This window comes from Homalodisca vitripennis, chromosome 3 (genome assembly GCF_021130785.1).
Source record: "Homalodisca vitripennis isolate AUS2020 chromosome 3, UT_GWSS_2.1, whole genome shotgun sequence".
Lineage (NCBI taxonomy): Eukaryota > Metazoa > Arthropoda > Insecta > Hemiptera > Cicadellidae > Homalodisca > Homalodisca vitripennis.
In genome coordinates this window covers 178,445,418-178,472,882 of record NC_060209.1, presented here as the reverse complement: position 1 = coordinate 178,472,882, position 27,465 = coordinate 178,445,418, and positions in this window count along the sequence as shown.

Genomic DNA, 27,465 nt, shown 5'->3' with positions numbered 1-27,465 from the left:
CTTAGGAAGTTTCCTTCAATAAATACAGGTAAATACAAAATAGTGTTTCCAAGTATTCCTGCCCAAACATAATTTTTTTCAGGTTATTGGGTTGTTCTTTCAACGAGTACATGTGGTTTTCGGTTTGACCTAAATCGAAAATTGTGTTTATTAACCAAACCGTTAACATAAAATGTACGTTCATTACTAAAGCAAATTGTTAGGGTCTCCAGACAGACTTTTTCTGTGGTTCACTTGAAGTCAGTAGTTTTTCAAACACATCTCACTGGTGTCTACGAATTATTCAATTATCTGACAATATACCGTAACAGGATCACTGCTGAGTGCAGACGCTTAACCAGAGAAACTTTTAGAAATATTAGCAAGAATTTGAGAATAGGTTATGTTTTGCTTGAACAACAATGGCTACCAATTTTAACATTTTATTTGGAGTTTACAAAGGATTTACAACCGTATTTAGTAAGTAATTTTGTTATTAGCAGTAGTAAAGTAGTTTGTTGACTAATAATTGTTGTGTAAGAAATTACATTATTGGCTGCTGATACCAAACGGCATGGTCGATTAATTTTTTTTACCAAAATACGAAATATTCTATGAGCTTCAATTTGAGGTGTCACCCAGAAATAATGTTTTTTCTGTAATCGTTAACAAAATATTAAGCCGGTTCGGAACTTTATGAACACGTTTATGTAATTTTATGTAATTGCCTCAACAATAACACATAGTTTATTTACTAGTGTACTAACTCTTCGGTCAATAACTGGGGAATTTCATGTTAAATTTCTGTGGTATCCTCGTCAGTTATATTCCATTACTCCTGTTTTGCCAAATAAGACTTTATGAAACAAATATATTGGTTTGCTGGATGTATGCCAAGTTAAAGTCACCGATACGTCTTTGTACAGTGCCTCGTACACAAGGATAACTTCCTCATTAGTAACTTTAGAATCTTGAAAATAATATTGTACATGTTATATAAATAGTATTGTAATATAATAATTTATGATTACTAGAAATATATTATTTTGACCCTAAATAAAACGATTTGCATATTCATAAATATATTTCGTGTGTTAAAAGATAAAAATACATAACTCAATACATTTATCTTTGTAATACGTTTATAATTTACATTTAAAATCACATACTAGATTACTTGCATATCGCTGGATTAATTGACATCTTAATAATAATATTATTTACTAAACTGAATCATCATTGTATTAAAAAAATAAAATAAACATTTTTTAATCTGCTTTTTAAAGCAATGTTCTAGTCGGTTGCATTAAAGAAAACTCACATTTATTATACGTAAATAGTATAAAACATCGTTAAAACTCATTGTTTTAAAAAACTTGTAGTATTAAAAACAAAAGTTGTTCACACCGATAATCTGGTACGTCGGTTTATTATTTACCCTGCTTTTGAGAATAATATCTCACAGGGTACTGATGTTCCCACTGTACAGAAATAGTGCAACTTATGATAACAGACGGTAAAAGACTTTTGATTGAAGAGATTTCTTTCGACCACAGAGTATTTTAGTGGATTTTGAAGCAAGTAACGGCACATTTCTACGATTCCCGAAGATGTCTGTAACTATAAAATGTCTGAATATTAATTTAAAAAATTACGACAAAACAATTTTTAAGCGTAATAAAAAGCTGGAATTTCATTTTTTCTAATTGGAATATAAAAGGATCAAGTAAAGAGTATAAAAATTATAAATTTTCAGCTAAGTAACAGCTCATTTCTAAAATTATATTTTTTTATAAAAATTGCAACGACAGGTTAAAGTTTATTTCTTTGAACATATTTTATACGTTTTGTATATAAGTAGTAAAATGCTGCAATGTTAGTTCCTTTTTTAAATTTGAATATACAAAGATAAAGTACATTAAGAATATTAAAATAATAAATTTTCTTTTCCAGTACAGGTTAAGAACAACCTGTCCAAAGTGATTGGTTGCAGACCTGTTGCGAGATATGGTGTGTTCGGTGTTATATAGTCTCGATTAGACAGTAAGAGACTACGAGCATAATTATAGTGGAAAAGCATTATTCCTGTTATTGTCTAGATGCCAATGTACCTACCCAAAGTGCTTTGCGTACAGCTCCATCAAAGGACAGTAGAGATCGATAGTAGATTGTCTCTTGCAGTCACTCTCCGGAAGGTGAGATGTGGTGGTGAGTGACTGTGTCATCGCTACTAAGCACATCGTTCACTGTTACTGGATACCCAAGTGAGCGTTTGACGATGGCTCTCTATTCAATCATCGGAAACCGCGGAAGTAAGGATGTGTTGTCTAAGATTGGCAATGATGTCAATAATGTTGAAGTCAAGGGACATTATTCCTTCGCCATTCATCATCAATATACACACGGTGCCGCTTGACTAAATTAACGTCCTCATCTTCAGTAGCTTTTTGAAGTGAAACATCACTATTATTCCTGTATTCCTTTAGAAATCTCAATGGCGCAAAGACCCAACGAATCTTTGGCGGTGACTTTTAACAAAACACTTATTAGAGGAAAATGGCTGGTCTAGATTGTATGACATAATTACTTTATATACGCTCTCGTCACATCACCATGTTTCCTGTCCTTTTCCTTATTTAACGGTCAGGAATATAATACGTTGTTATTAATATAAATATATCATGTTGGTCGTAAATCATACAATCATTAACAAATAGAAACAGTAATAATGTAATTTATAGAAATCGGACTCATTAATAAAGTACTGTTGAGTGGTACTAGTTTAATTAAATTGAATTACTAATATTTCTAGAATAATTAACATCTTGCATAATAATACTATCTAATTAGCCTAATTATAATTCTTTTTTTTTACTAAACCACCTAGTACGTAATGTACGTTCCTGTCAATTAAATTCTAGAACACTCCCATTTTTTACGATTAACCGTATAATCAAAAGGGAAAAATCAGGGAAGTACAATACCTTTTTTTACATTCAAAATTGGCGGCATGTTTACATTAATGTTAATTAAAAACTTACATTATTAGATTCAATTTAAATTATTTTATTATCCTTCGTCACAGCACCATATTTCTCTATCCTTATATTCCTTGAACAGACAGGTGTCTTCGTAGTAAGAAAAAAGAAAAAAAATCTATCCATATTTTTAAGCGCTTTTATATACGTAATAAAATCATGCAATGTCAGTTTATTAAATTTGAATATTATAAGAATACGTAATAAAAGTTCGTTAACAAACATTTGTTTTTTCTTTTTATAATAAATAATTTATTTCAATAAAACTAGTTTAACTTACCAATTTTAATTTGTTATAGTTCTTTTCTGTAATATGCATTCTACAAATTGAAGCACAGTTCATTGTAAAAAAAAATTAAATGTGTAAGTGTTGTAGAACTCTACATATGAAATGTGTAGTGATTAAAAAAGTAACATTTAATGGAATGGAATATAACCAAACACAAAAGGAATGCATTTCTAGTTGTAACAACTTACTTCTCTGGTTGATAATAAGTAGAATTTTTATTAAGTACAACTGAAATTAGAATTCCCTGTTCCAAACATTGCCCTTCTTTAAGTGTAGTTCCTTAGTTTTAGCGCAAAGTTACAAATTAATTTGCATATTTTTGCCAATGTGTATCATATTTGTAACTTATATCTGGTTATAATTTTATGAGCTCGTTGAACGTACGTAATCTAAGAATTGCATGTCGCATTTAACGTAGCATATTTTAGAAAATACGTTCTAACATTTCAAGAGAACAGAAAACATATTATATATTATATTTATATTTATTATAGTTATATTATTATTTTATGATAGCATTTGAAGTAAGTAGTATTACGTACGATTTACAAACTCTTCATATTACAATGAAAGATCTATTCCGAATGTAATCCAAAATATAAGGAGAGACAAACACAACACATGTTCCAATATTGATATTTTAGACGAATCCTTAAAAAATGATTCTCTTTTGTCAAAGTAAATTGTTTCCTTTTCTCGGTAGATAACATCTGCCATACTCAATAAGTCCGTTCGAGATATTGGATCTGACTTTTCTTCTGCTACAGCCTATAGAACTGCTACACCTCAACATTACCAATTCGTCTGACAATTCCAAGTTGAGCACCGAATTAATATTAGTTCTTTTTTCTTTTAGATTTATATTTCATGGGTAACTTGACAAACACCAATTTGACGTCAATACCCTTAACAAGGTCTTATCAGATCGATAGTCTATTAATGTGATAACGCAGGTTCAAATCTTGTCTGTAACCTTAGCACATTTTAACAGTACCATCGATATTTTACAATTTCGACTCTTCCTCCTATTCTGTTTGAAAGATTCTCGCACAGGGGAGTGGCCCATGAGGACAGATAGAACTACACTTTAAAATGGATCGGCCTCTCCTTTTCTTAAAAAAAGTGTACTACTTCAAAGTGTCATGTATGTTGTAAAACGTATTTGAAATTTAAATGAAATTCACATAACATTAAATCTGACCACAGTGCAAACAATGATTACATTTCTCACAACATTTTCAATGCTTCATAACATTTTATTGGTCCCAAGTTTTACAGAGAATATTTTTTATTCATCGTGACAATCTCGTTTTGTGCAAGTGTGTAACATAGTTTTATGCTTATTTTTTGGGCCACAAAGATATTTAGAGAGGAAATTGAATGCTTTGCTTCATAAAATGGATTAGTTCTTATTCTTACGAGTATACCAGCTTTTAGATTTGTACTCTGCCAGGAATGTCGAACATACTTTTTTATATATCTTAGTTTGAAACAGGAAGACCCTTCTTTCCCCACACCTTTATCTTCAGTGTTGGTGAGTTTTTTTGTATGATCTACTAAATTAATAGTCACGTCATTGGTAGAACACTCATAGAATAGTAGAACTTGGTAAAAGAAGTTTCATTCAAATCATCCTGGGACTTATAACAACAATTCCTATGAATTTATTTGGGACATTTTATTTATCCACCATACTGAACACATATTTTATATTCGGTATATCTAAAGCTCTTTATTAAAAATTAATTTTATAATTAACAAATGTGAAAGTATTTAGGATAAGTTGTACAATATTACCAGTTATACTAATAAAAATACTTTTGTATCATGTCTATTAAGCAATAATACATCATCAGTATGTCCTAAACCCCTTCTCAGAAGTTAATTTTTTTATAATTTTTAACATTACTTCCTTTTAGTTAAATTGCAATAAAAAAATCAATATAAATATTGCTTTGTCTAACTTATGACACCTATGCTATAGTTTTTTTTAACATTTAAATTGTTTGAGGAAGTTCGTTGTAGACCGGCGATCTGTAAAATAAACTGTTAATAAGAGTGATGTGGTTGGTCAAAATGGGGTAATTTAATAACACAGTAATTTCCGGACCCAGTACCGTGTTTCCTATCATCCTCTTTCTTTATTTCCCATTTCTAGAAATATATCATTTTGATCTTAACTCAAACAATCAATATTAAAAGCAAATAGGATTAGTTAAATTAAAGTAGTGATAGTTATTCATAAAGGTTCTGCAGAATAGTAAGACCAATAATATTACATTACGATAGCCTATATTAATCATGTTTTAAATAGTTTCAATTTAATCATACAATTAAAGAGAGCAAACTGGGGTTGAATGCGGGCTGTATTATATAACCGGTTATTAGAGTGAAATGGTTGCTCTAGAGGGGGTAATTTAATAACTTTGTAATTTTCTTGTCATTGCACATATTTTGTAACATCTTCTTCCTTGAATTGACTGTTTTCATCGCAGTAAGGACAGAAAATGGCCAAAAAGAGGTTTTATTCTGTATGAAGCATTTATACAATGTGACCACAAAGTCATGTCACACATTTAAATTGTTTACATTATTATTCGCAGGTAAATGAAACAGATGTACATCTAATGTGTGAGTAACGTTTTTACGAAATCAGACATCATGGTTACTTTGTAAAGAAAAGTTCAGTGTATTTTGTACGTATATTTAAATTTTGTAATTTAAGTGTAATGTGAGTATCGACGAGTGTTAAAAAATCTCCCTGATAGACGCAGCATATATCAAAGCGATACGTAGTTTTAAGGGAACGTGTAGCTTGTTGGACAAAACGCCGACAGGTTAAAATAAACACAAGAGATGAAATCGTCGAGAACTTCAAAACAAAAGTGTACAGTTCACAAAGTACAAAAAAAAAAACAATAATTTAATGGTCACAAAACTTAATTATTACATGGTTTGAAGCCTGATGACAATTTAAAGAGGTATGATTCTGCCGATGTTATTCTTTATGATCAAAACTTTATAAAGGGAATTGTTTTTAGAGATTAGGCGAAATTTGACTTCTTTAGAAATGTGTTTTGTCATAATTTTCCTATATTGAACACTTTAAGCAACAAATCAAAACTGCGGTCGAATTAGTTATTTCAGAAATCTAGATCATAGTATGGGATAATATTATAGTTCGCTTGAATGTCTACAGGGTGATCTGTGATGCTCATGCCGAGCTCCGAAAAACTGTTTAAAGTACTCTTTAATCCTACGTTTCTCATTCATGTGCTTTACATTCGTTTCTAAATATGTAATTTAAAAGTGCGACATGTCTTTGTGGACACATTAAATTAAACAGCAGAACATCGTGTCATTGTGCTATAGGTTCGTGTACAAAGATGTGTCCAGCAGCAATAAAGATGGATTAGTGGCGGTTTTTGTCGGTGAAGAACTTGAATCTATCGTCATATGCACCGACGTGTTTTTCCATTTGTTTCGGGATGTTGTTGTCTGCAATGACTGTGTGATGAAGCATTAACACATTGGCTTTTTTATATTTGAGGATGCAGGAAGAGCTATCTTTACTGAACGAATTTGTAAATAGTATTAGGTTACTTGTTCACGATGTCGGTAGTATATTCCCTAATATAATCTAATACATTATTAGATTCCTCCAATGTTTCTATATATTCTGTTGTGGATTCTATTAAGTTCCATGTTATTATTATTTTCACTTTCTTATTTATCGTCTGTCTTTTTTTTTTTTTTTTTTTTTAGTTTTCCATTGATAATGCGCGCATAAACACTCATTTCCATCTATATCAAAAAAACTACACAAGTTATGTTCGGATCCATAGAAATTACCATACATTCAAGTGCCGCTACATTTATTTTGACATTGATATGCACAAAATATCTTTATATGGAATTTTAGTAATAACTAGTATCAACTAGGAATTATAACTAGTAATAACTAGTAAAGTTGCTTATTGCCGTCATTATTGCTATGTGAAATCCATTTACGTACTATTATATAAATCCTATAAATTTTATGAGACTAGTAAAGAAAATATAAAATTCCCAATCCATATACGTAATTAAATGTTCGTTTTTATGTTGAGAATATAGTATTGTTGGTTTTACCTTAAGTACGAAAGGATTGAATACAGTGGTAATGTAACGGATGTAATCGTGTAAAAACCTTTATTACCTAAAGAAACAACTCTAAATCGTAGTTTTTTTATATAATTTAAATAAACGTTTTCGTAGCATTCATTTTAACCTATTACACTTTTTTTGTGTAACATATTCGATACGCATAACGAGACATTTGTATGAAGCGTGTAATGTTTACAGACTCACGGATGTTAGTAGTAGTATAATTTTCCATAATGTGCTTAACAATAGGCATGTTAACAATATGAATTATTATGGTAGTACACTACAAAGATTCTTCCTGGTTGTAGTTTCGTGTTCGTCAACCCTCAGCCAAAATGAATGAGAGTCTAGTTTTAATAACCAAAACAACAACTCGTGATTCAGTGGAAGGGTCATGGTGGGGTTGAGAGTAAGGTCAAGTTCCTTGGCCTCTAATGGCCTCACGGTCACTTGTTAATTAGTTTTCACGCTCTTCCGTATTTGGGCTTCCTCTCTAACACAATATTTGCGCAGAGACCAGTAATTGTACTTGGATTCTCGTCATCGTTTGTAATAGTAACGTAAATCATATCTTGGTTAATTGTTTACTCATTATGGTAGTATAGTACTAAGAATCTCCCTGGTTATAGTTACGTGTTCTTCAATCCTCAGCAAAAGTGAATGAGTCTATTTTTAATAACCAAAACAACAACTCGCGATTCAGTGGAAGGGTCATGGTGGGGTTGAGAGTAAGGTCAAGTTCCTTGGCCTCTAATGGCCTCACGGTCACTTGTTAATTAGTTTTCACGCCCTTCCGTATTTGGGCTTCCTCTCTAACACAATATTTGCGCAGAGACCAGTAATTGTACTTGGATTCTCGTCATCGTTTTTAATACTAACTTAAATCATATCTTGTTTATATTGTTTACTCAAGGTAGAATGCAATTTGGGCAATTCTATAAAAGAAATCAATGCTACAACTTTTTTGCCTTCTTAGTTTGGTCTTCCACTACCTATAAGTTGACTTTTTGCATGGCCAACAATTGGCCGGCTATTCCCACGTCAAATGCTGGTTTACAAGGTTTTATATTGAAGAACTTCTAAGGTGCGGATATAAAGTTCTGTTCACAGAATTCTTAAAATAACATAAATAAAAAGTATAATACCCCGGTTGGCGATGTCTAATTAATCGTAATCATAAAATATCAATTCTTAAATATGAGTGCTTCCAATAATACTAACTCAAAATATTTTATGTTACTCTAGTTACATTCTTTGATCAATTTTATTCTGTTTGGAGTTTTTTTTTAAATAAGCCTTATTTTTTGAAGGAGATGGGACTAGTTTATTGGTTCAACATTAGGGACGTCCAACACTCATTGGGCTGGAAAAGATTCTCTTCTCTGTCTGGGTACTGGAAAATACCTTTCTACTGATTGTCTGCCTGTCTGTATCGAAAAATAAACAAGCTAAATAGTAACTTGAAACTTCAACAAAGCCTGATATGTGACATGGGATATGGCATACTCATTATCTTGTTAATACTAGTAGTTAGAATTTACTTAACATGTTTATTTTTAATTTTAAACCATTTAGTTCTAATTTTAATTTTATCCTCTGGAACACCGGTTATGTTTTATACCATAATACGAAATTCTAAATCCTCTAGTACGTTTATAACATTTTCGTTTTAAAAAGAGGATTATATATTGTTTTTCTTTTCGATTTTTTAATCATAGGAAGATGATTGTTGTCATTATAATATTTCAAGATTGGGGATAATCTTGCCCCCATTCAGCCCACTGTCCAAGTGTACGTACATACAGTACATATGCTTCTTGGTGATACAATTTTAGGATTAGTATCTTCATTTAACTTAAAAAAACGTATTTTCGATGGTGGCATTCATTAAAATTATGAGCATTAAGTTTGATAGATGCGGAAACATTTAGAAAGAAATTTAGCTACACAGATTCTGCTCAGGGAACGTTATTACTACTTATTATATAGCTTTTTCACCAAAACTAATTTTATACTTTTTTATAAAAAAAAGAAACAGTTATATCATTAGGTATTTGCAAAGACACATTTCCACGCGTAAAATTACTTATAGTGCTACTCGATGATTCTAATAATAATAAAATATCTAGTAATAAAACATTTTCGGAATAATGAAATAATGTCAAGTTTCCGAAAGAAGACCGTCTTACAACTTTATCTGCACTGTATCAAGCTATTAGCTCACTTTCAGTGTTATAGTGGAATCAGGGTCTTTTCTGGTAACCCATTAAACCCATTACCCTCATGTTTTGGATGATAAATAAGTGAAAGCATATGAGCTTGTTGTTCGATTTTGCCCTAGTGCATCTAAGAATATATTTGAACGCTGTTCACGTTCAAAAGTGGTGCTCTCGTTCATGTACATGTCAGTCAAATGAATTACTGTGGACTGAAAAGTGTAAGTGCGTTTATAATCGTGACCTTTCTAATAATAGAGATTGGCAGCTATACAATTACGAAGATTTGGGATGATTGCACTAAAATTTAATTTTAGGAGAGTCTAGTTTGCTGTTTCCACCCTCCATATACAGTAAAATGTATAAATTTGTAAACCTACCAGCTTGAGTGCTACTAGTATTCTTTTAATTTTCTACAGCACAACACAATGGAAATGAAATATTGTAAAGTTGGTTATTGTTCAGTATATTAACTATTGCGACTATCAAGTAGCCATGTTGTAATGTCAAGCGTACGAATCGCACATAATGGGACATGTTAACTTGTATTGTTAAAAATGTAAAAGAACTTTTTGTGATTAAACTGTTTATTTTAGATAACCAAGTGTAATATCCTGTTATGTGCATAATACGTGCAGCTACATTCCTTCAAACTCGTTTCGAAATACCATAGGGTACAAACAAACAAAAAACTTACACACACACTTACAATGTTGGCAATCCGAGTTTTACCATCGAAATTATGTCTTTCCTAGACCAAATAGAATACTAATGTTGAAAAAGGTACGAGGTAAAAAGTAAATGTAATAACACGGTGTTAAAACGAATTTTTTAACGTTAAGTAATTTAAGAAGTAAGGAATCCTTTCATCCTGCAAAATCTTAAAAACTCTTGTAATCAACGTCATGTAGACTACATGGACCTTACGTTAAGTTGTGGATTATATACATGTATCACATTTCATTAGACTTTAATATGAAATGTCTGTATTGACACATTTGTAATTAATGTGAAATGTATGACAAGAGAAAGTTTAGCGGTACCTAGGGAATGATTGTTTGCTTTCTCTGTTGTCGCCCAAACCAATCCCATTACGCTTCTCAGAATCGTAACCTCTACCAAAATGGCTTGTTAGTTAAGTACGTCAGACCAACATTGTTAACTCTGAGAATTACAATGTTTGATAATTGCTGTGTTGTATTATGTTGAGTTTTATATGATTACGTATACACAGCAATTCTGCGACAATATGAAAGTTAAAAAAATGGGAAGTAAAACCAAGTAAACATCATGATTAACCGTGTTTGCATTAGACAGATAACCAGAGGTTATTTATTTAGTTTTCATACGTGATTCTATACTCTTTTTAAGTAGGTACAAACAGAACTGATTCAATCGACCGGATTGCTCATCAGTGTTGCTAATTTTTAACGGTTACAACCAAAGTGACAAAATGGTAATTTCCAGACACAGTACGTCACAGTTGCCGATACCAGTTCTTAACTCACTCCACTGAATGAAAGACTCTTTATTGTTATGGTGATAACGAGCAAGGAACGATTCATAATTCCAGAATCAACAGGCTTCCAAAACCTTTTTTTAATTTGTGGTAACGATTGTAAAAGTAAAATTACTGTCAAAGTAAATTTTACCAAAATCTTCTGTTTTGATCATTTACATTCAACATTTTTTTAAAATAGTAAATATATATATATATATATATATCCTTTTTGTATGTAACTAAAATTGAATGAAATTTGATTGCTTATTATTCTGCGTAGGAGAAAACTTTAGGTGTGCGGTTTGACATACGATTATAAAAAAGTCCCCTTGAAGTGAGTCAAAGTGAAATCATTGATCATAGACAAGTACGAGCACACTGCGTAGACCATTGTCAAATTTAGGTGTAGGATAAGACCTAGACAAGTGTCTATAGATACTTGTATTTATTTTATCTATTCAATATGAGGATCAGATAAGTAACAACTAGGACAAGTCTGTCAAATATTAGTCGATAAAGGACGTATTTGAAATTTTTAGCTGAAAGATAAATAGTGCTAATTTCCTCAAAAATTAGGTTTCTAGGACCCTTTTTAATTTAGAGAAATGTTGTAATTAGATCTTTGTAAAAGTTATAAAAGCGTTCCAAATCATTTGCACCCCGTATGCTGAAGCCAAAACATCATCAACACTCATGTTTCGAACTCTCACTTGACTTACTTCACCTATTTGACAAAATAATGTAAGTTACTATTTTTAAGAAGTTGTTCGCGCTATAGTTTTTAACTCTGACTTGAAGTTATTTAAGGAAACCAAACCAGTAAAGAATCCCTTGTTTTTCCTTAAATAACTTCAATTATCAACATAAGCAATCATTGAAAAGGGCCAACATAACCGTAAACGGTAATGTTTAATTGAAATTGTCAAACGCGGAGCAAAATTTGTATTTAATTGTATGCAAGAGTTTTTACTAGAAGAAAACACACAATCAGTAATACTAATACGCTAAAAATGGAAACAACAATACTTTATTATCAACTTTTGAACAATGCTTCAAATATCTTATAATTTTTAACATTCATTTTTTTATAAGATACGAATACACATACATCCTCATGAAGTAATAATCTGTTGTGTAAATGAAGTCTTAAATATAGTTCTTATTATTGAAGACAAAGTGAAACTCTGCCACAAACGGAATTGATTTTTGAACCGTTAGCTGGAGGGAATTAATATATGCGGTTTTAGGAATTCATCGAAATAATGAAGGGTGCAGCCTCCTGAATATGCAAACGAGTTGTCTTCCCCTGAAGTACGTCATGTGGAAATTACTTTTAAATTGGGAAAACCCCGCCCTTTGTTTGAGGTTGAACTTTTTTTACCGTTTTTTTGCAAGTGTCCGCCGGAGCTTCAAAACACAAGTTTTCTCTGTTTGTTCTGTGGTTAACCAATTATTTATGTTTATCTTTCCAGTTTTAGTGATGTTGTATTGTTTAACATTGCTTATGAGTTTAAATAACATTTGAAATTATTACTGTTACCGCACCTGCACACTTAGTAGTTGAACACTTTTGTGTTTGTTTCTGTCTACACTCACCATTATGAAATTTACAAGTTTATATGTTATTTGTATTAAAATCTCTTGACCATTAATAAATAAAATTTTGCTTGATGTTTGACATATTTATAAACAATTACCGTTTGCTTACGACTGGTTGTCCATCACCGATGTTTGCCTATGTTGACAACTGAAGTTATTAAAGGAAAACGTGGGTGCCACCAGTTTTACACAAGAACCGCTTATTGGTCGAGTTGCTATAAAACTAGTGGGAAGTGTTCGTTTTCATTTCTGAACAATAGGTTTTGTAGTAGATTCTGCTGTTACTTACACCTAAAACCGAAATTATAATACCAAAATTGGATCCCACCAACTGCAAACCATAACTGCTAATTGACCGAATTGTAATAATTTAAAACAAGGAATTTTAAAAGGAGAATCAAGATAATCTTCACTCATAAGATGGTTTACAAGCCGTTGCAATATATCTGTGGGGTGGTAAAATTTTGTAGAAACCAGACGAATGATTTGAGAACGGTTAGAGATAATGGAAATAGCGATTGTGAAACAAATGGGTGTTTATTATAGTGTGAGATAACAAGTATCTAGAGAAGACAACTACACACCTGAACATGAAATGACTCTAAGGGCTTTAAATAGCTTATATAAGTGGAAAAATATAAAAGCTCTGTGTGTGTGTGTGTGTGTGTGTGTGTGTGTGTGTGTGTGTGTGTGTGTGTGTGTGTGTGTGTGTGTGTGTGTGTGTGTGTGTGTGTGTGTGTGTGTGTGTGTGTGTGTGTGTGTGTGTGTGTGTGTGTGTGAAAGAAAATACTCTACTAATACTAATCTATGTCTAGAACTAGATGGAAACCAGAGTTTAAAATTATCGCCCGAACAACTTTTAAAAATAGTAACTTACATGATTTCATTAAAATTGGTAAAGGAAACCAGAAGAAAGTTCGAAACATAAGTGTTTATGATGTTTTGGCTTCAGCAGTAAGCGATACGTACAGGATGCAAAGGATTTGGAACGCTTTTATAACTTTTACAAAGATATAATTACAACATTTCTCTACATGAAACAAGGGTCCTAGTAGCCTACCATTTGGATAAATTAGCAACATTTATCTTTCTGCTAGAAGTTAAAAATACATAATTACAACATTATTAAAGGGTTGTAATATTTTTACGACGAATATTTGACTTACTTGTCCTAGTTGTAGTCTTATTCAAGGCTTGTGTCCATTAAATAGATGACAATAAACAATACTAGTGCCTCAACAGTAACATAGATAGGCCATCTTAACTCAGAACTAATTTTGACATTGATCAAAGCGATGTACTCGTACTTGTACATGATCAATAAAGGATTTCACTTTGACTGACTTTTAGTGGGACGGCCAGTAATGGAATTATCGAAAATCTATAAAATAGTATATAAATATCTAATGCTGCAAACCGTATTCCAACAGTTTACTCCTAAGCAGCGTAATAAGCAATAGAATTTTAGTAAATGTAAGTTATTATATAAAAAGGTATATATTAAATGTTTTTACTATGTTTTGCAAACATATTAAATGTTAAATATGAAAATAGATATTTTTAATAAAAACTGTGGTCGATTATAGTAACGTTAAAATGATGTACAAATAAATGAATTTAATTTAATTAAAAACCTTTTTTAACCTTTTCTTAAGTTAACAAGCAAAAATATTGATGTTTAGCTTGTTAAAAAAATAGTACTATGCATGTCACCATGTTATACTGGACTAATATGGAGTGACCTATAGTTTCCGGCATTATTCTTATCTTACAAAGGTTGTTAAAATGAGTCGTCACTAGGTAGGGCTCTACATACAATTTTTAAACTTTCTCACACACCCTTACCGGTTGAAGTTGTCGTTGTCATGTATATAGTAACCATATTATATGTAGAATTTTACATTTATTGGCTCTCAATACAATTTTAAACGTTTGGTGGAAAATCAAATTAAAATACGTTTACTATAGTTCTTTCTATTATTGAGTAATGATCAACCGTAAAGAAGCATTTTTGAACAAAAAAAAAAAAAAACATAATAAACTAGCTAAAAGATTAAAAATTAGATTGTTTTACTATTTGTTTTGTACAAAATAAAATTTTAAAGTTCCTATTGTTAGATAATTTTAAGCTGGAATCTACTGGTTTGCTAGAGATTATAATGTTCTATATGCAAGACTTGAGCAACATTTTAATGACATAACAGTTTTTAACTATTTCATTTGTTTTATGTTTTGGCATATCCAACAAACTGCTTCTTATTGAAAGAATGTAAAATATTCTAAAATTTTTTTCCAATATATTGACACCCCTTATGGTGTTTATACACTATATTACAATACTTATGGCGTTCAAATAGTTACCTCGGATGTGTTGTATATACGTCGAATGTTTATGGAATTGTATTGCTACTAACCAAAAACAAAAACAGATAGAAATAAATATTTTGATGAGTAAAACCTGGTTACTACTTGATTAACAGTCCGTGTTATTCAGTAGGGCGACAAATTGTAAACATAGAGACCTACACAAATGTAAGATCCAATTTAGTGTAACGTTGAACGTATAATATGTTTCCTCAACTAATATGACATTCAGTTTCTTCTAAACTTAAGAATTTAGATTTAAAAGTTTTACCGAGAAGGTAAAGCATATTTTATTCCGTTACTCCTTTTGTTTGACAACTATTACATTTAAATACATTGTATTAGGGTATTTTGTAACGTAGTATTGCATAAAGTCCCCTAATATGTTGTTATGTTTTCAATAAATGAGTGAAAAGAGGTAAACTTTACTTTTTGTGATTTATAGCCAGCCTATTTCTCGTAGAAGCGTTTTCCTTGATGTATTGCCCAGTTTAGTGACAACGACCCCCGTATCTTTGTGGCACCTCCTACATTACTACTTACTGTACTTTGACGTTCTGCTTGCTTTATGACGTTTACGTGCTAAATGTGTTACGACCCAAATATAGTAAATATGTTCTCGTTATATTTAGAAAACAATATATTTCTGTCTGTTTTGGTTCATGGTTTCTATATAAACAATTCGATACCCATTGCACTTAAGATATAAAACACGTTTGAGGTAAGTATATCAATGCCATAAGTACTGTAGTATAGTATGTAATCTCTATAAGGCGAGTCGATGTGTGGAAAAAAATGTTAGAATATTTTACATTTTTTCACTGTGAAGCAGTTTATTGAATATGTCAGAAAAATATCATAATAGATGATAGAATTACTATGTACAAAACAACCAGTTTTTAATCATCAAAAGTGTGACATCACTGAAAATAAAGTTTTATTTTAACTCATATTTTCGTATGCTAAGACATACAAAAATTGTTTAAACCATTTGCTATTATTTTTCATACTTGGTAGGTCCTTGGCGGATAATAGAAGAAGCAACGTAAATGCTCCCTCACTTACAAACTCATGAACGCAAAAATGTGTGCTTTATAGTAACTATATTGTTCCCAACTTAATGTAGCCATTTACGCCACTATCACCAGCCTTGATTCGTTGTAGTGATTAACCAAATTTAGAAGTTCTCGTTCAGTATTTTTATTGTTTTTATAAACTTTTAATTAATCACATAGGGTGAATGTTTTAGCATACGAAAATATGAGTTAAAATAAAACATTATTTTCAGTAATGTAACTTTTTTGATGATTAAAAACTGGATGTTTTGTACGTAGTAATTCTGTAAACTATTATGATATTTTTCTGACATATTCAATAAACTGCTTCCTAGTGAAAGAGTGTAAAATATTCTAACATTTTTATATCCACACATTGATTCGCCTTTTAGTGTTTACATACTATACTACAGTACTTATGACATTGATATACTTACCTCAGACTTGTTTTATATCTTAAGTGCAATGGGTATCGAATCGTTTATATAGAAACCATGAACCAAAACAGACAGAAATATATTGTTTTCTAAATATAACGAGAACATATTTACTATATTTGGGTCGTAACACATTTAGCACGTAAACGTCATAAAGCAAGCAGAACGTCAAAGTACAGTAAGTAGTAATGTAGGAGGTGCCACAAAGATACGGGGGTCGTTGTCACTAAACTGGGCAATACATCAAGGAAAACGCTTCTACGAGAAATAGGCTGGCTATAAATCACAAAAAGTAAAGTTTACCTCTTTTCACTCATTTACTAGAAAACATAACAACATATTAGGGGACACTATGCAATACTACGTTACAAAATACCCTAACACAATGTATTTAAATATAACAGATGTCAAACAAAAGGAGTAAAGGAATAAAATCTATTATCCGCTACGGAACTACCAAGATGAAAAATAATAGCAAATGTTTTAAACAATTTTATGAAACTAGATGTTTCTTAAACGAGACGTTTCTTGAAACTAGAGAAAATTCGGAACGACCATGTGTGTCGCAGAATTTCGTCAGATGTATGGAAACGAATTTTAACCATAGTCCAAGGTAACCTATGATGACAAGTAAAAACAATTTTAACCATGGTCCAAGGTAACCTATGATGACAAGTAAAAACAATTTTAACCATAGTCCAAGGTAACCTACGAGTATGATGACAAGTAAAAACAATTTTAACCATGGTCCAAGGTAACCTATGATGACAAGTAAAACAATTTTAACCATCGTCCAAGGTAACCTATGATGACAAGTAAAAACAATTTTTACCATTGTCCAAGGTAACTTATGATGACAAGTAAAAACAATTTTAACAATGGTCCATGGTAACCTTGGATGACAAGTAAAAACAATTTTAAAACTGTGCTTGCTATATTCATCGTATATAATACAATTTGTACAGTGTCTCATTGACAATGAGAAAAGTAAAATGCATTGAATTGTGTGGTTAATGAAATTAAGTGTTTGTGATGTAAGGATATCTCTCGCCATTTTTTGTCAAAGTTGTTCTTACTTCAATCTCTCCCTCCTGTACTGGTACAGCTTCTTGCGAAGTGAGTCCCTAGTAGTAGAAGAGCTCTCATCTCTTCAGCCTCCGTGTATCCACCTCCCTCACCGTAATGGTTTATTAGGCGTCATGATTCCTTTAGCGTTCCCCTGTCCATGGCCGTATACAGTCTATCTGCATCTAGTTTGAAGGGGATTTATCACAGATTCATCTAAAGCGTTATCTTAAGGTTTGATTTATCTTCTAGTTATATGTAAATGTTAATTTTTCCACTAATAATACTAATTGTTTTTACATCAACTTTGTTATTTATAATCAATAATATTACAAATAGTTATCGATGTTATCGTGACTTTTCTAGTTACGTAATGCTTATATGTATCATCGAATTTAGTACAAAAATTACGAAAAAGCAATATATAGTGCAAAAGTAATTGAACATATATCTCCCCAACTCGCAGAAATTAATATCAAAGATGGAAACTACAAAAGTGTACGTATAGTGCTAATTTGTGTTGCGATCATTAGGGATGTAGTTACGGAACTGTTCATATCGGTGAGCTCTGTACGGTACGTTATTTTATTAATATAATTCTTTTTGTGGAGTTCTCAATTTGTTTAGCTCATTATCTTGTATAACCTACCCTGATTCGGTTTGGCGCAATGACTTTATTCTTGCATAGTCGTAGTTTTCCACGTAATAGATATGTGTATAGTATAATGAGGGCGATAATTTGTCCTGCTCTGCTTATACTAGCCCTCAGAGTGTGTGATTCATTTCTGGTGCTGACACTTAACGCTAAAGTGTTGCCGTATTTCCTTTAATATTAATAATCACTGTGACGTTCTATATTGAATATTTATATAGTTAATCTTGCAAATACCTTTCAGTCGAACTCAGGGTCTCCGACTGCATGTTGTCCTGATGTTTGACTAATGTGATGTTGCACACTACTTTACTTGTTTTTAAACACTATTATAATGAACATCCATTTAATTTATTTCGCAAATATCTTTTACTCGCACTCGGGGTTTTATGTTACATTGTAGTCCAGATGTTTGACGCTTAAGTGATGTTTATAAGGTTCACTTGTTTTTATAGTCACTGTGAAGTTCTATATTGAACTTGCATCTGAGATATATCTTGAAAATATTTTAACTGTCTCAAAATGAGCCTTAATTAGGAATTTTAAGTTATATATTTGTTTCACGGTGTATTACAGGTTATCTACGTATATATCTGCAATTTGCGTTTTCTATAATGTCCATTATAATTGTTTTCACAGCAACTGTCACTCTGATAATTCTGCTTGCTAGAATAAAGAGTGTAAAAAGTCTCAATCAGGAGAAAATTATTTATTTGTAAAACACAATAATTTTCACAGAAGCATTTCAAATTAAACGTAAATATCAATTTACATAATTTATGAAAAGAGAAAACTAAAACGTGTTATGTTTTATCCCACATTTTTCCATGTTGCTTTATTTTACATGTATTATACTTTATAATGCGCATTTACATCTTTTTTTCTTATTAACGTTTTTGTCTGTAATACCCTAATTTCTTTTACCATTGCTAATTTTTTCACTGCATATAAGTCTTTATTGCATTGCGATTATAACATTACACATTGCTTTATTTTTTAACACAAAACAAAATTCTAAATTTCGCAATTGTCTTTTTAAAGGTTTTGGAATTTTCTTCGTGTAATAGTTCGTTTTAATATGCCGAAATGTATTGTGTTTTCAAACATCCGTACGAATATTACCCATTCGGCAATAAAATTTATTAAGGAGGAAAAGCAATATATTATTCCCATTTATCATATTTTAATTCATTAAACTTTCCTAACTTTTTAAAAGTCTACGAAAAATACTAAAGATATGCGAGGCAAAATATTCTATAAGACGTATCGTACTATTTTGGATCTATCACACTCCTGGTCAGTATGGATTAAATCACTCGACCTTTACCATACCACCTATTAATATAATTCAACTTATTTGAATTATTATTTGTAATATTTACTGTACGTGATCCAGTTTTATTTTTAGAACTTTAGTTAAACAGAGTACCGTACTCAAATAAGCCTGTAGGCGTATAATCTGTAACAATATAAAGTACATTCGTTTATATCGTTAAGTAATAAAAAGTAATCATAGATTGATTTTTTTTGTATCGGACTTACATGTGATAGGTCTCAGAAATAGCTTACACTAGACCTCAGAATGTGTGATTCCACTCTGTTGGCGACGCTAAAGTGATACCGTATCTCGTTTAATTTTAATGACTGTATTGTTTTAAATTGAACTTTCATCTAGTTGATCTCGCAAATATCTTTCACTAACTTCCGACTGCATTCTCGTCCTGATCACTTGCATTCTCTGATTGCATTCTTGTACGTATTAGTGACGCAAGTGATGTATCATACTATTTTATGTTTATATTCACCATGAAGTTCTATAGTGAATATTCTTCTAATCGATTTTGCAAATATCTTTCACTCTCCCTCGGGGTCTTGGATAGCATTCTGGTACGTATTAGTGACTCAAGAAATGTATCATACTAGTTTATGTTTATATTCACCATGAAGTTCTATAGTGGATATTCTTCTAATCGATTTCGTAAATATCTTTCACTCTCCCTCGGGGTCTTTGACTGCATTCTTGTACGTATTAGTGACGCAAGTGATGTATCATACTAGTTTATGTTTATATTCACCATGAAGTTCTATAGTGGAATATTCTTCTAATCGATTTCGTAAATATCTTTCACTCTCCCTCGGGGTCTTTGACTGCATTCTTGTACGTATTAGTGACGCAAGTGATGTATCATACTAGTTTATGTTTATATTCACCATGAAGTTCTATAGTGGATATTCTTCTAATCGATTTCGCAAATATCTTTCACTCTCCCTCGGGGTCTTTGACTGCATTCTTGTACGTATTAGTGACGCAAGTGATGTATCATACTAGTTTATGTTTATATTCACCATGAAGTTCTATAGTGGATATTCTTCTAATCGATTTCGCAAATATCTTTCACTCTCCCTCGGGGTCTTTGACTGCATTCTTGTACGTATTAGTGACGCAAGTGATGTATCATACTAGTTTATGTTTATATTCACCATGAAGTTCTATAGTGGATATTCTTCTAATCGATTTCGTAAATATCTTTCACTCTCCCTCGGGGTCTTTGACTGCATTCTTGTACGTATTAGTGACGCAAGTGATGTATCATACTAGTTTATGTTTATATTCACCATGAAGTTCTATAGTGGATATTCTTCTAATCGATTTCGCAAATATCTTTCACTCTCCCTCGGGGTCTTTGACTGCATTCTTGTACGTATTAGTGACGCAAGTGATGTATCATACTAGTTTATGTTTATATTCACCATGAAGTTCTATAGTGGATATTCTTCTAATCGATTTCGCAAATATCTTTCACTCTCCCTCGGGGTCTTTGACTGCATTCTTGTACGTATTAGTGACGCAAGTGATGTATCATACTAGTTTATGTTTATATTCACCATGAAGTTCTATAGTGGATATTCTTCTAATCGATTTCGCAAATATCTTTCACTCTCCCTCGGGGTCTTTGACTGCATTCTTGTACGTATTAGTGACGCAAGTGATGTATCATACTAGTTTATGTTTATATTCACCATGAAGTTCTATAGTGGATATTCTTCTAATCGATTTCGCAAATATCTTTCACTCTCCCTCGGGGTCTTTGACTGCATTCTTGTACGTATTAGTGACGCAAGTGATGTATCATACTAGTTTATGTTTATATTCACCATGAAGTTCTATAGTGGATATTCTTCTAATCGATTTCGCAAATATCTTTCACTCTCCCTCGGGGTCTTTGACTGCATTCTTGTACGTATTAGTGACGCAAGTGATGTATCATACTAGTTTATGTTTATATTCACCATGAAGTTCTATAGTGAACATTCATCCATTTGATTTCGCAAATATCTTTCACTTGCCCCCGTGATTTTTGACTGCATTTTTGTTCTTATGTGTGACTCCAAATTGATGTATAAAAGGTCTTCTTGTTTATAGTCACTGTGCAGTTATATATTGAACTTGCATTTGAGAGATCTCGAAAATAACTTTCACCTGCTCTCGGGGTCAGCAATTCCATCCTGTATTATTGTATAGTTACAGATGTTTGCAGATAATTCAAAGTAAGATGCATTCTTCAGTTAAGGTGTTGTTTTTGAGATCAAAAGATTTCGAACTTTGATAAGATTAAATAATAAATAAAAACTATTAGAACTAATAATATTTCTACTATCGCAAATACAAAACACAAGTAAACAACCTTAGAAGAAATGAAATTATATTTTCCTAATCCTTTATGCGATGAAAAAGTCTTAATGTTTTATAATAATTAGGTCTTATTTAGTAAACAAGATGTTTTGATCTTCTCATAGAAAAATTACCATTAACAGCGATCGTGATGTGTAGGACCTACCACTATCACGTAGGTATAACTATAAATAAAAAAATACATAAGTACAAGAATGTTTATATTATTAGTAAAAAGTATAAGAAAAATAATTAAAAAAAAAACATGAAAAGGCACAGTAACATTTGACTAAATAAGCCTGTAGGAGAAGAATATATAAAAATTAAAAGTACAATCGTTTATATCGTTATTAATATACATTACACATACATTTCTCTTTAATAAGTAAATAATATCACACAAATTACATCATAAATAAATTATATGTTGCTTCCTTCTTCTTCATTTGGAGGAACAAAGTTTAATTCTTATAATATACTGCTCAACACTCGAAGTGGAACCCAAGCAGTTCTTGCGATTCCATGATTTCCTTTCATTTTATGCTCACGTAATGTTGGTTATTTTGCTTCTAGAATATATCATATTGTAGATCAAATGGAAAAAATAAATTTTTTACAAATTTAGACAAAATTAAAACAACTTTATTGGTAGAAAATGTAAAACAAAATAAATTTCACTATTATAAAGAAGGTTAAGCGTTCTTAAAAATAAACAAAAAATTCAAAGAAACCTCTGTTTTTACGTCTTTGTCATCTGCAGTAGTGAGTAGGACCTCCTCTTTTCCTTATTACTTCTTGGCACCTTCTAGGCATGCTGTTTATAAGGTCTTGCACTGCTTCCTGAGGAATGCTTTCCCATTACTCGATGACGACCTGCTGAAGCTCTTCAAAGTTATCAGGAGCAACTCCATGAGCCCTGATTTTTCTCTTAAGACGATCCCAAATATTTTCTACTGGATTCAAGTCTGGTGATTGTGCAAGCCATATCATCCGCGTTATTGTATGATCATTAAACCAATTTTTGACTGCTCTGGAGCGATGAGGACGAGAATATTGTCATCAACGTAGGTAAAAGTATCGCCAACTTCTTGAGCTAAAGGCAACACTACAGGCTCAAGAACCATATTCTGGTTCATCTGGCCAGTCATGGCATTGTTACCAAAAACCACGAGCGGAATATGTCGAATAGAAGAAATACCGCCCCACACACAGAAATTGACCCACCTCCATAAGCTACTATACCGGCTACATTAGCCTCGTCATAACGCTCACCTGGCCGTCTCCACACTCTATCACGTCCATCCGAACTGTGCAAACGTATCCGGGTTTCATCGGCGAACAGACATTTGTTCCACTCTTCACGAGTCCAGTTTACATGGTCATAAGCCCGTTCCAGCCGCCTTTGCTTACGATTTCGTGTTAGCTTTGGAAATTTCTTGGGCACCCTGGACCTCAAATTTTGCTCATGAAGTCTCCTACGTATGATTTGTGTTGAAACCAATGTGTGTGTTGCTTCTCTAAGTTCAGCTTGAAGGATTCTGGCTGTAATTGTTCGCCTGGATTCCTAAAAATCGATCTTGGGCTGCTGTAGTTCGACGGCCACCCCCTCCACCCTGCCTGTAAGAAACACTACCATTTTCCAGAAACATTTGCCTGGCCCGACGTATCACACTAACACTTACATTGAACCGATCTGCAACTGAACGCATAGATTCACCAATGTTTAGCATCCCCATGGCTTGATTCAGAGATTCGTAGTCCAAACAACTCATTTCAAACAAAACACGGGTCAATACTGGCTGATAGATATTCGTGAGCAAACAAAATGTTGGGATGTACAGAAGGAAACTAATCATGTCAACTTCTAATGTTGTTATTATCTTGGATAAGAAGCAGCACCAACTGGTTTAGAGTGCAATTACCTGCATCCAGTGATAAGAAAGGGTCCAAAGGTAAACATTTTCCTAATTGTTCTTGTGTTTCCATTCACAAGGTGTTTTCCTACAAGAATTAAACTACCAAGCTAATAAAAGGTTTAATAGATACCAAATAAATAAAATATTTTGTCGAGTTTACTAGTGTTCCACTTTGAGTGTTGAGCAGTGTATTAATTTATGGCATATTGTAATAAAGATTTTTGGACCTTATTACCATTTAAAGCGAGCGTGGTGTTTAGCAAGTACCACTATCATGAATGAACACTCAGCGATGTTTGTGAGCTGTAAATCACTGCTTATTGTGAATGTTAAGATAGAATGCAATACACATCAGTAGATATTACCATTAACAGCAAGCGTGGCGTGTAGGAAGTACTACTATCATGAATGAACACGCAGAGATGTTTGTGAGCTGTAAATCACTGCTTATTGTGAATGTTAAGATAGAATGTAATACACATCAGTAGATATTACCATTAACAGCAAGCGTGGCGTGTAGGAAGTAATGAATGAACACGCAGAGATGTTTGTGAGCTGTAAATCACTGCTTATTGTGAATGTTAAGATAGAATGTAATACACATCAGTAGATATTACCACTAACAGCAAGCGTGGCGTGTAGGAAGTACTACTATCTTGAATGAACACTCAGAGATGTTTGTGAGCTGTAAATCACTGCTTATTGTGAATGTTAAGATAGAATGTAATACACGTATCAGTAGATATTACCATTAACAGCAAGCGTGGCGTGTAGGAAGTACTACTATAATGAATGAACACGCAGGGATGTTTGTGAGCTGTAAATCACTGCTTATTGTGAATGTTAAGATAGAATGTAATACACATCAGTAGATATTACCATTAACAGCAAGCGTGGCGTGTAGGAAGTACTACTATAATGAATGAACACGCAGAGATGTTTGTGAGCTGTAAATCACTGCTTATTGTGAATGTTAAGATAGAATGTAATAAACATCAGTAGATATTACCATTAACAGCAAGCGTGGCGTGTAGGAAGTACTACTATAATGAATGAACACGCAGAGATGTTTGTGAGCTGTAAATCACTGCTTATTGTGAATGTTAAGATATAATGTAATACACATCAGTAGATATTACCATTAACAGCAAGCGTGGCGTGTAGGAAGTACTACTATAATGAATGAACACGCAGGGATGTTTGTGAGCTGTAAATCACTGCTTATTGTGAATGTTAAGATAGAATGTAATACACGTCAGTAGATATTACCATTAACAGCAAGCGTGGCGTGTAGGAAGTACTACTATAATGAATGAACACGCAGGGATGTTTGTGAGCTGTAAATCACTGCTTATTGTGAATGTTAAGATAGAATGTAATACACGTCAGTAGACATTACCATTAACAGCAAGCGTGGTGTGTAGGAAATACTAGTATCATGAATGAACACGCAGGGATGTTTGTGAGCTGTAAATCACTGCTTATTGTAGTGAATATTAAAGTAAATATAATACACGTCAGTAGGTATTACCATTAACAGCAAGCGTGGCGTGTAGGAAGTACTAGTATCATGAATGAACACACAGGGATGCTTGTGAGCTGTAAATCACTGCTTATTGTCGGTTCTGTTAAGCTACAATGCGTGTGGGTTGTGTACAGGACACAGGACCTGTATGTACCTTTGTACAACACTGACACTGTTATACGGGCTATTGTCTCTACGGCGAAGTTTCCTTGTCAATTGGTTCCACAATGTTTCCCGCCTAGAACAATTAACCATTGTTCACTTTTAAATTTCCGATGGGCATTAAATTATACTTTACTTAAATAACTATTATTAACTATTTATTATTGTACTTTAATAGAATAGTAGTAGTATTAATCTTAGCAGTAGTTTTTTTTATTGTATTGGTTTTTACATTATTAAATTTCTGTTAATAACTTATAATATTTTCGTTTATAGGTCAATAGACTGTATGTATGTAAGTCATAATAAAGTTACATTAACAAATATCATATATTCGATCAAAAAGAATATTACGCTAGAAATGTGCATTTTATGAAATAGAGGTAATTTTTTTAAATTTATTACTATTAGTTTTTCACTATCAACTCTCAAGGATTAAAAATAAAAGTTTTATTAGTGTATTTTTTCTATTCTTGTGGCATCTAATAAATGCATAATTTTAAATCCTACTACATTAAATTATTTTGTTTTAGTAATCCTATCAAGTTAACATTTAATCTTGTTTTTCACAATCTTATCCAATCTATGTATTTTGAAATAACACTTTCTTATTAATTTAAAAATATTTTTATATTTTTTAATTAACGTGAGCTGCGACGGTGTTTTAGTAGATAATGTTAAAGTATTTTTATTTTGTTCATTAAATATGTTATATATATATATATATATATATATATATATATATATATAAATTATTATTATATTTTACAAAATTTGTATTACTTCATTTCGATGATTGAAACCTATCATTGTCGTCAGGTGAGAAGACAAATAGTACATACAGATGTACTTAAAAGCTACAATGTGTGGCAATGGACCGTTACTCAAAGAATAAATACTCGAAAACTGCTTAGAATCCAAACATGACAAAATTAAACCAGGCGTTGTCTCTGCACAGAATGTAAGTCACGAGCACGACAAGTCAAGGTTAATTAACACACGTCACACCTGCGCCAGCGAATGGTATAATGATGGAAAATGTACAAAATTCAATTATCCATTCAAACCTTTCATCGCCAATAACAAAGTATTAAATTTTATTACTTTTATTTTAAATCGTGATTTAAATTCAAAAGAAAAAAATACAAGCAAAATTCTTGTTCATGTGAAGAGATGCATAAGATGAATATTTAGACAAAACGTCTTCCCTCGCTGTAGATACAGAGAAACTGAAAAGTAACAGACTTGTCAAGAGGCTCGGCATATGAAACTCAATAGTGGGAGAGAAGTCAGACACAAGATACAGAGGCTGGATATGTTTACCTAGCATCGATCCTGCCACACCTCAACCCTACTATTCTTCTCACAAACATCTCACTCTGTATCACTTGGTCTGAAAATAAATGTACCTTACATTTATATCCTTTTTTAAAACAGTCTGAATTATAGTTATTCTAATAACATGCAGTGAATAACTTGTATTTTTTTCTAATTAATATTGCGCCTTTCCATGCTTAACTTTGACCCAGTTTTCTGAAACGAAATGTTTCATATGCAAAAGTATTGAAAGTAACGGTTGTTTTTTTTTATTCGAATAGGTAAGGAACCTGCAATAAATATGTTACAAGCCACCTTTTTCTCAGCATAGCTATATTCATTTCAAGTTTCTTAAATTTAACTTAAATTTAGTTTAATTACATTGATATACGAGTATATCTAACATAACAAGTTAACCTGCTGTCTCATGAAGCGACTTTACCTTACTCGTTTGATATTTAATGTTTAATTCTTATATTTAGAAAACAAGAAGTGATATCCTTGTTCTTGTGAAGGAATGTATCAAAGAGG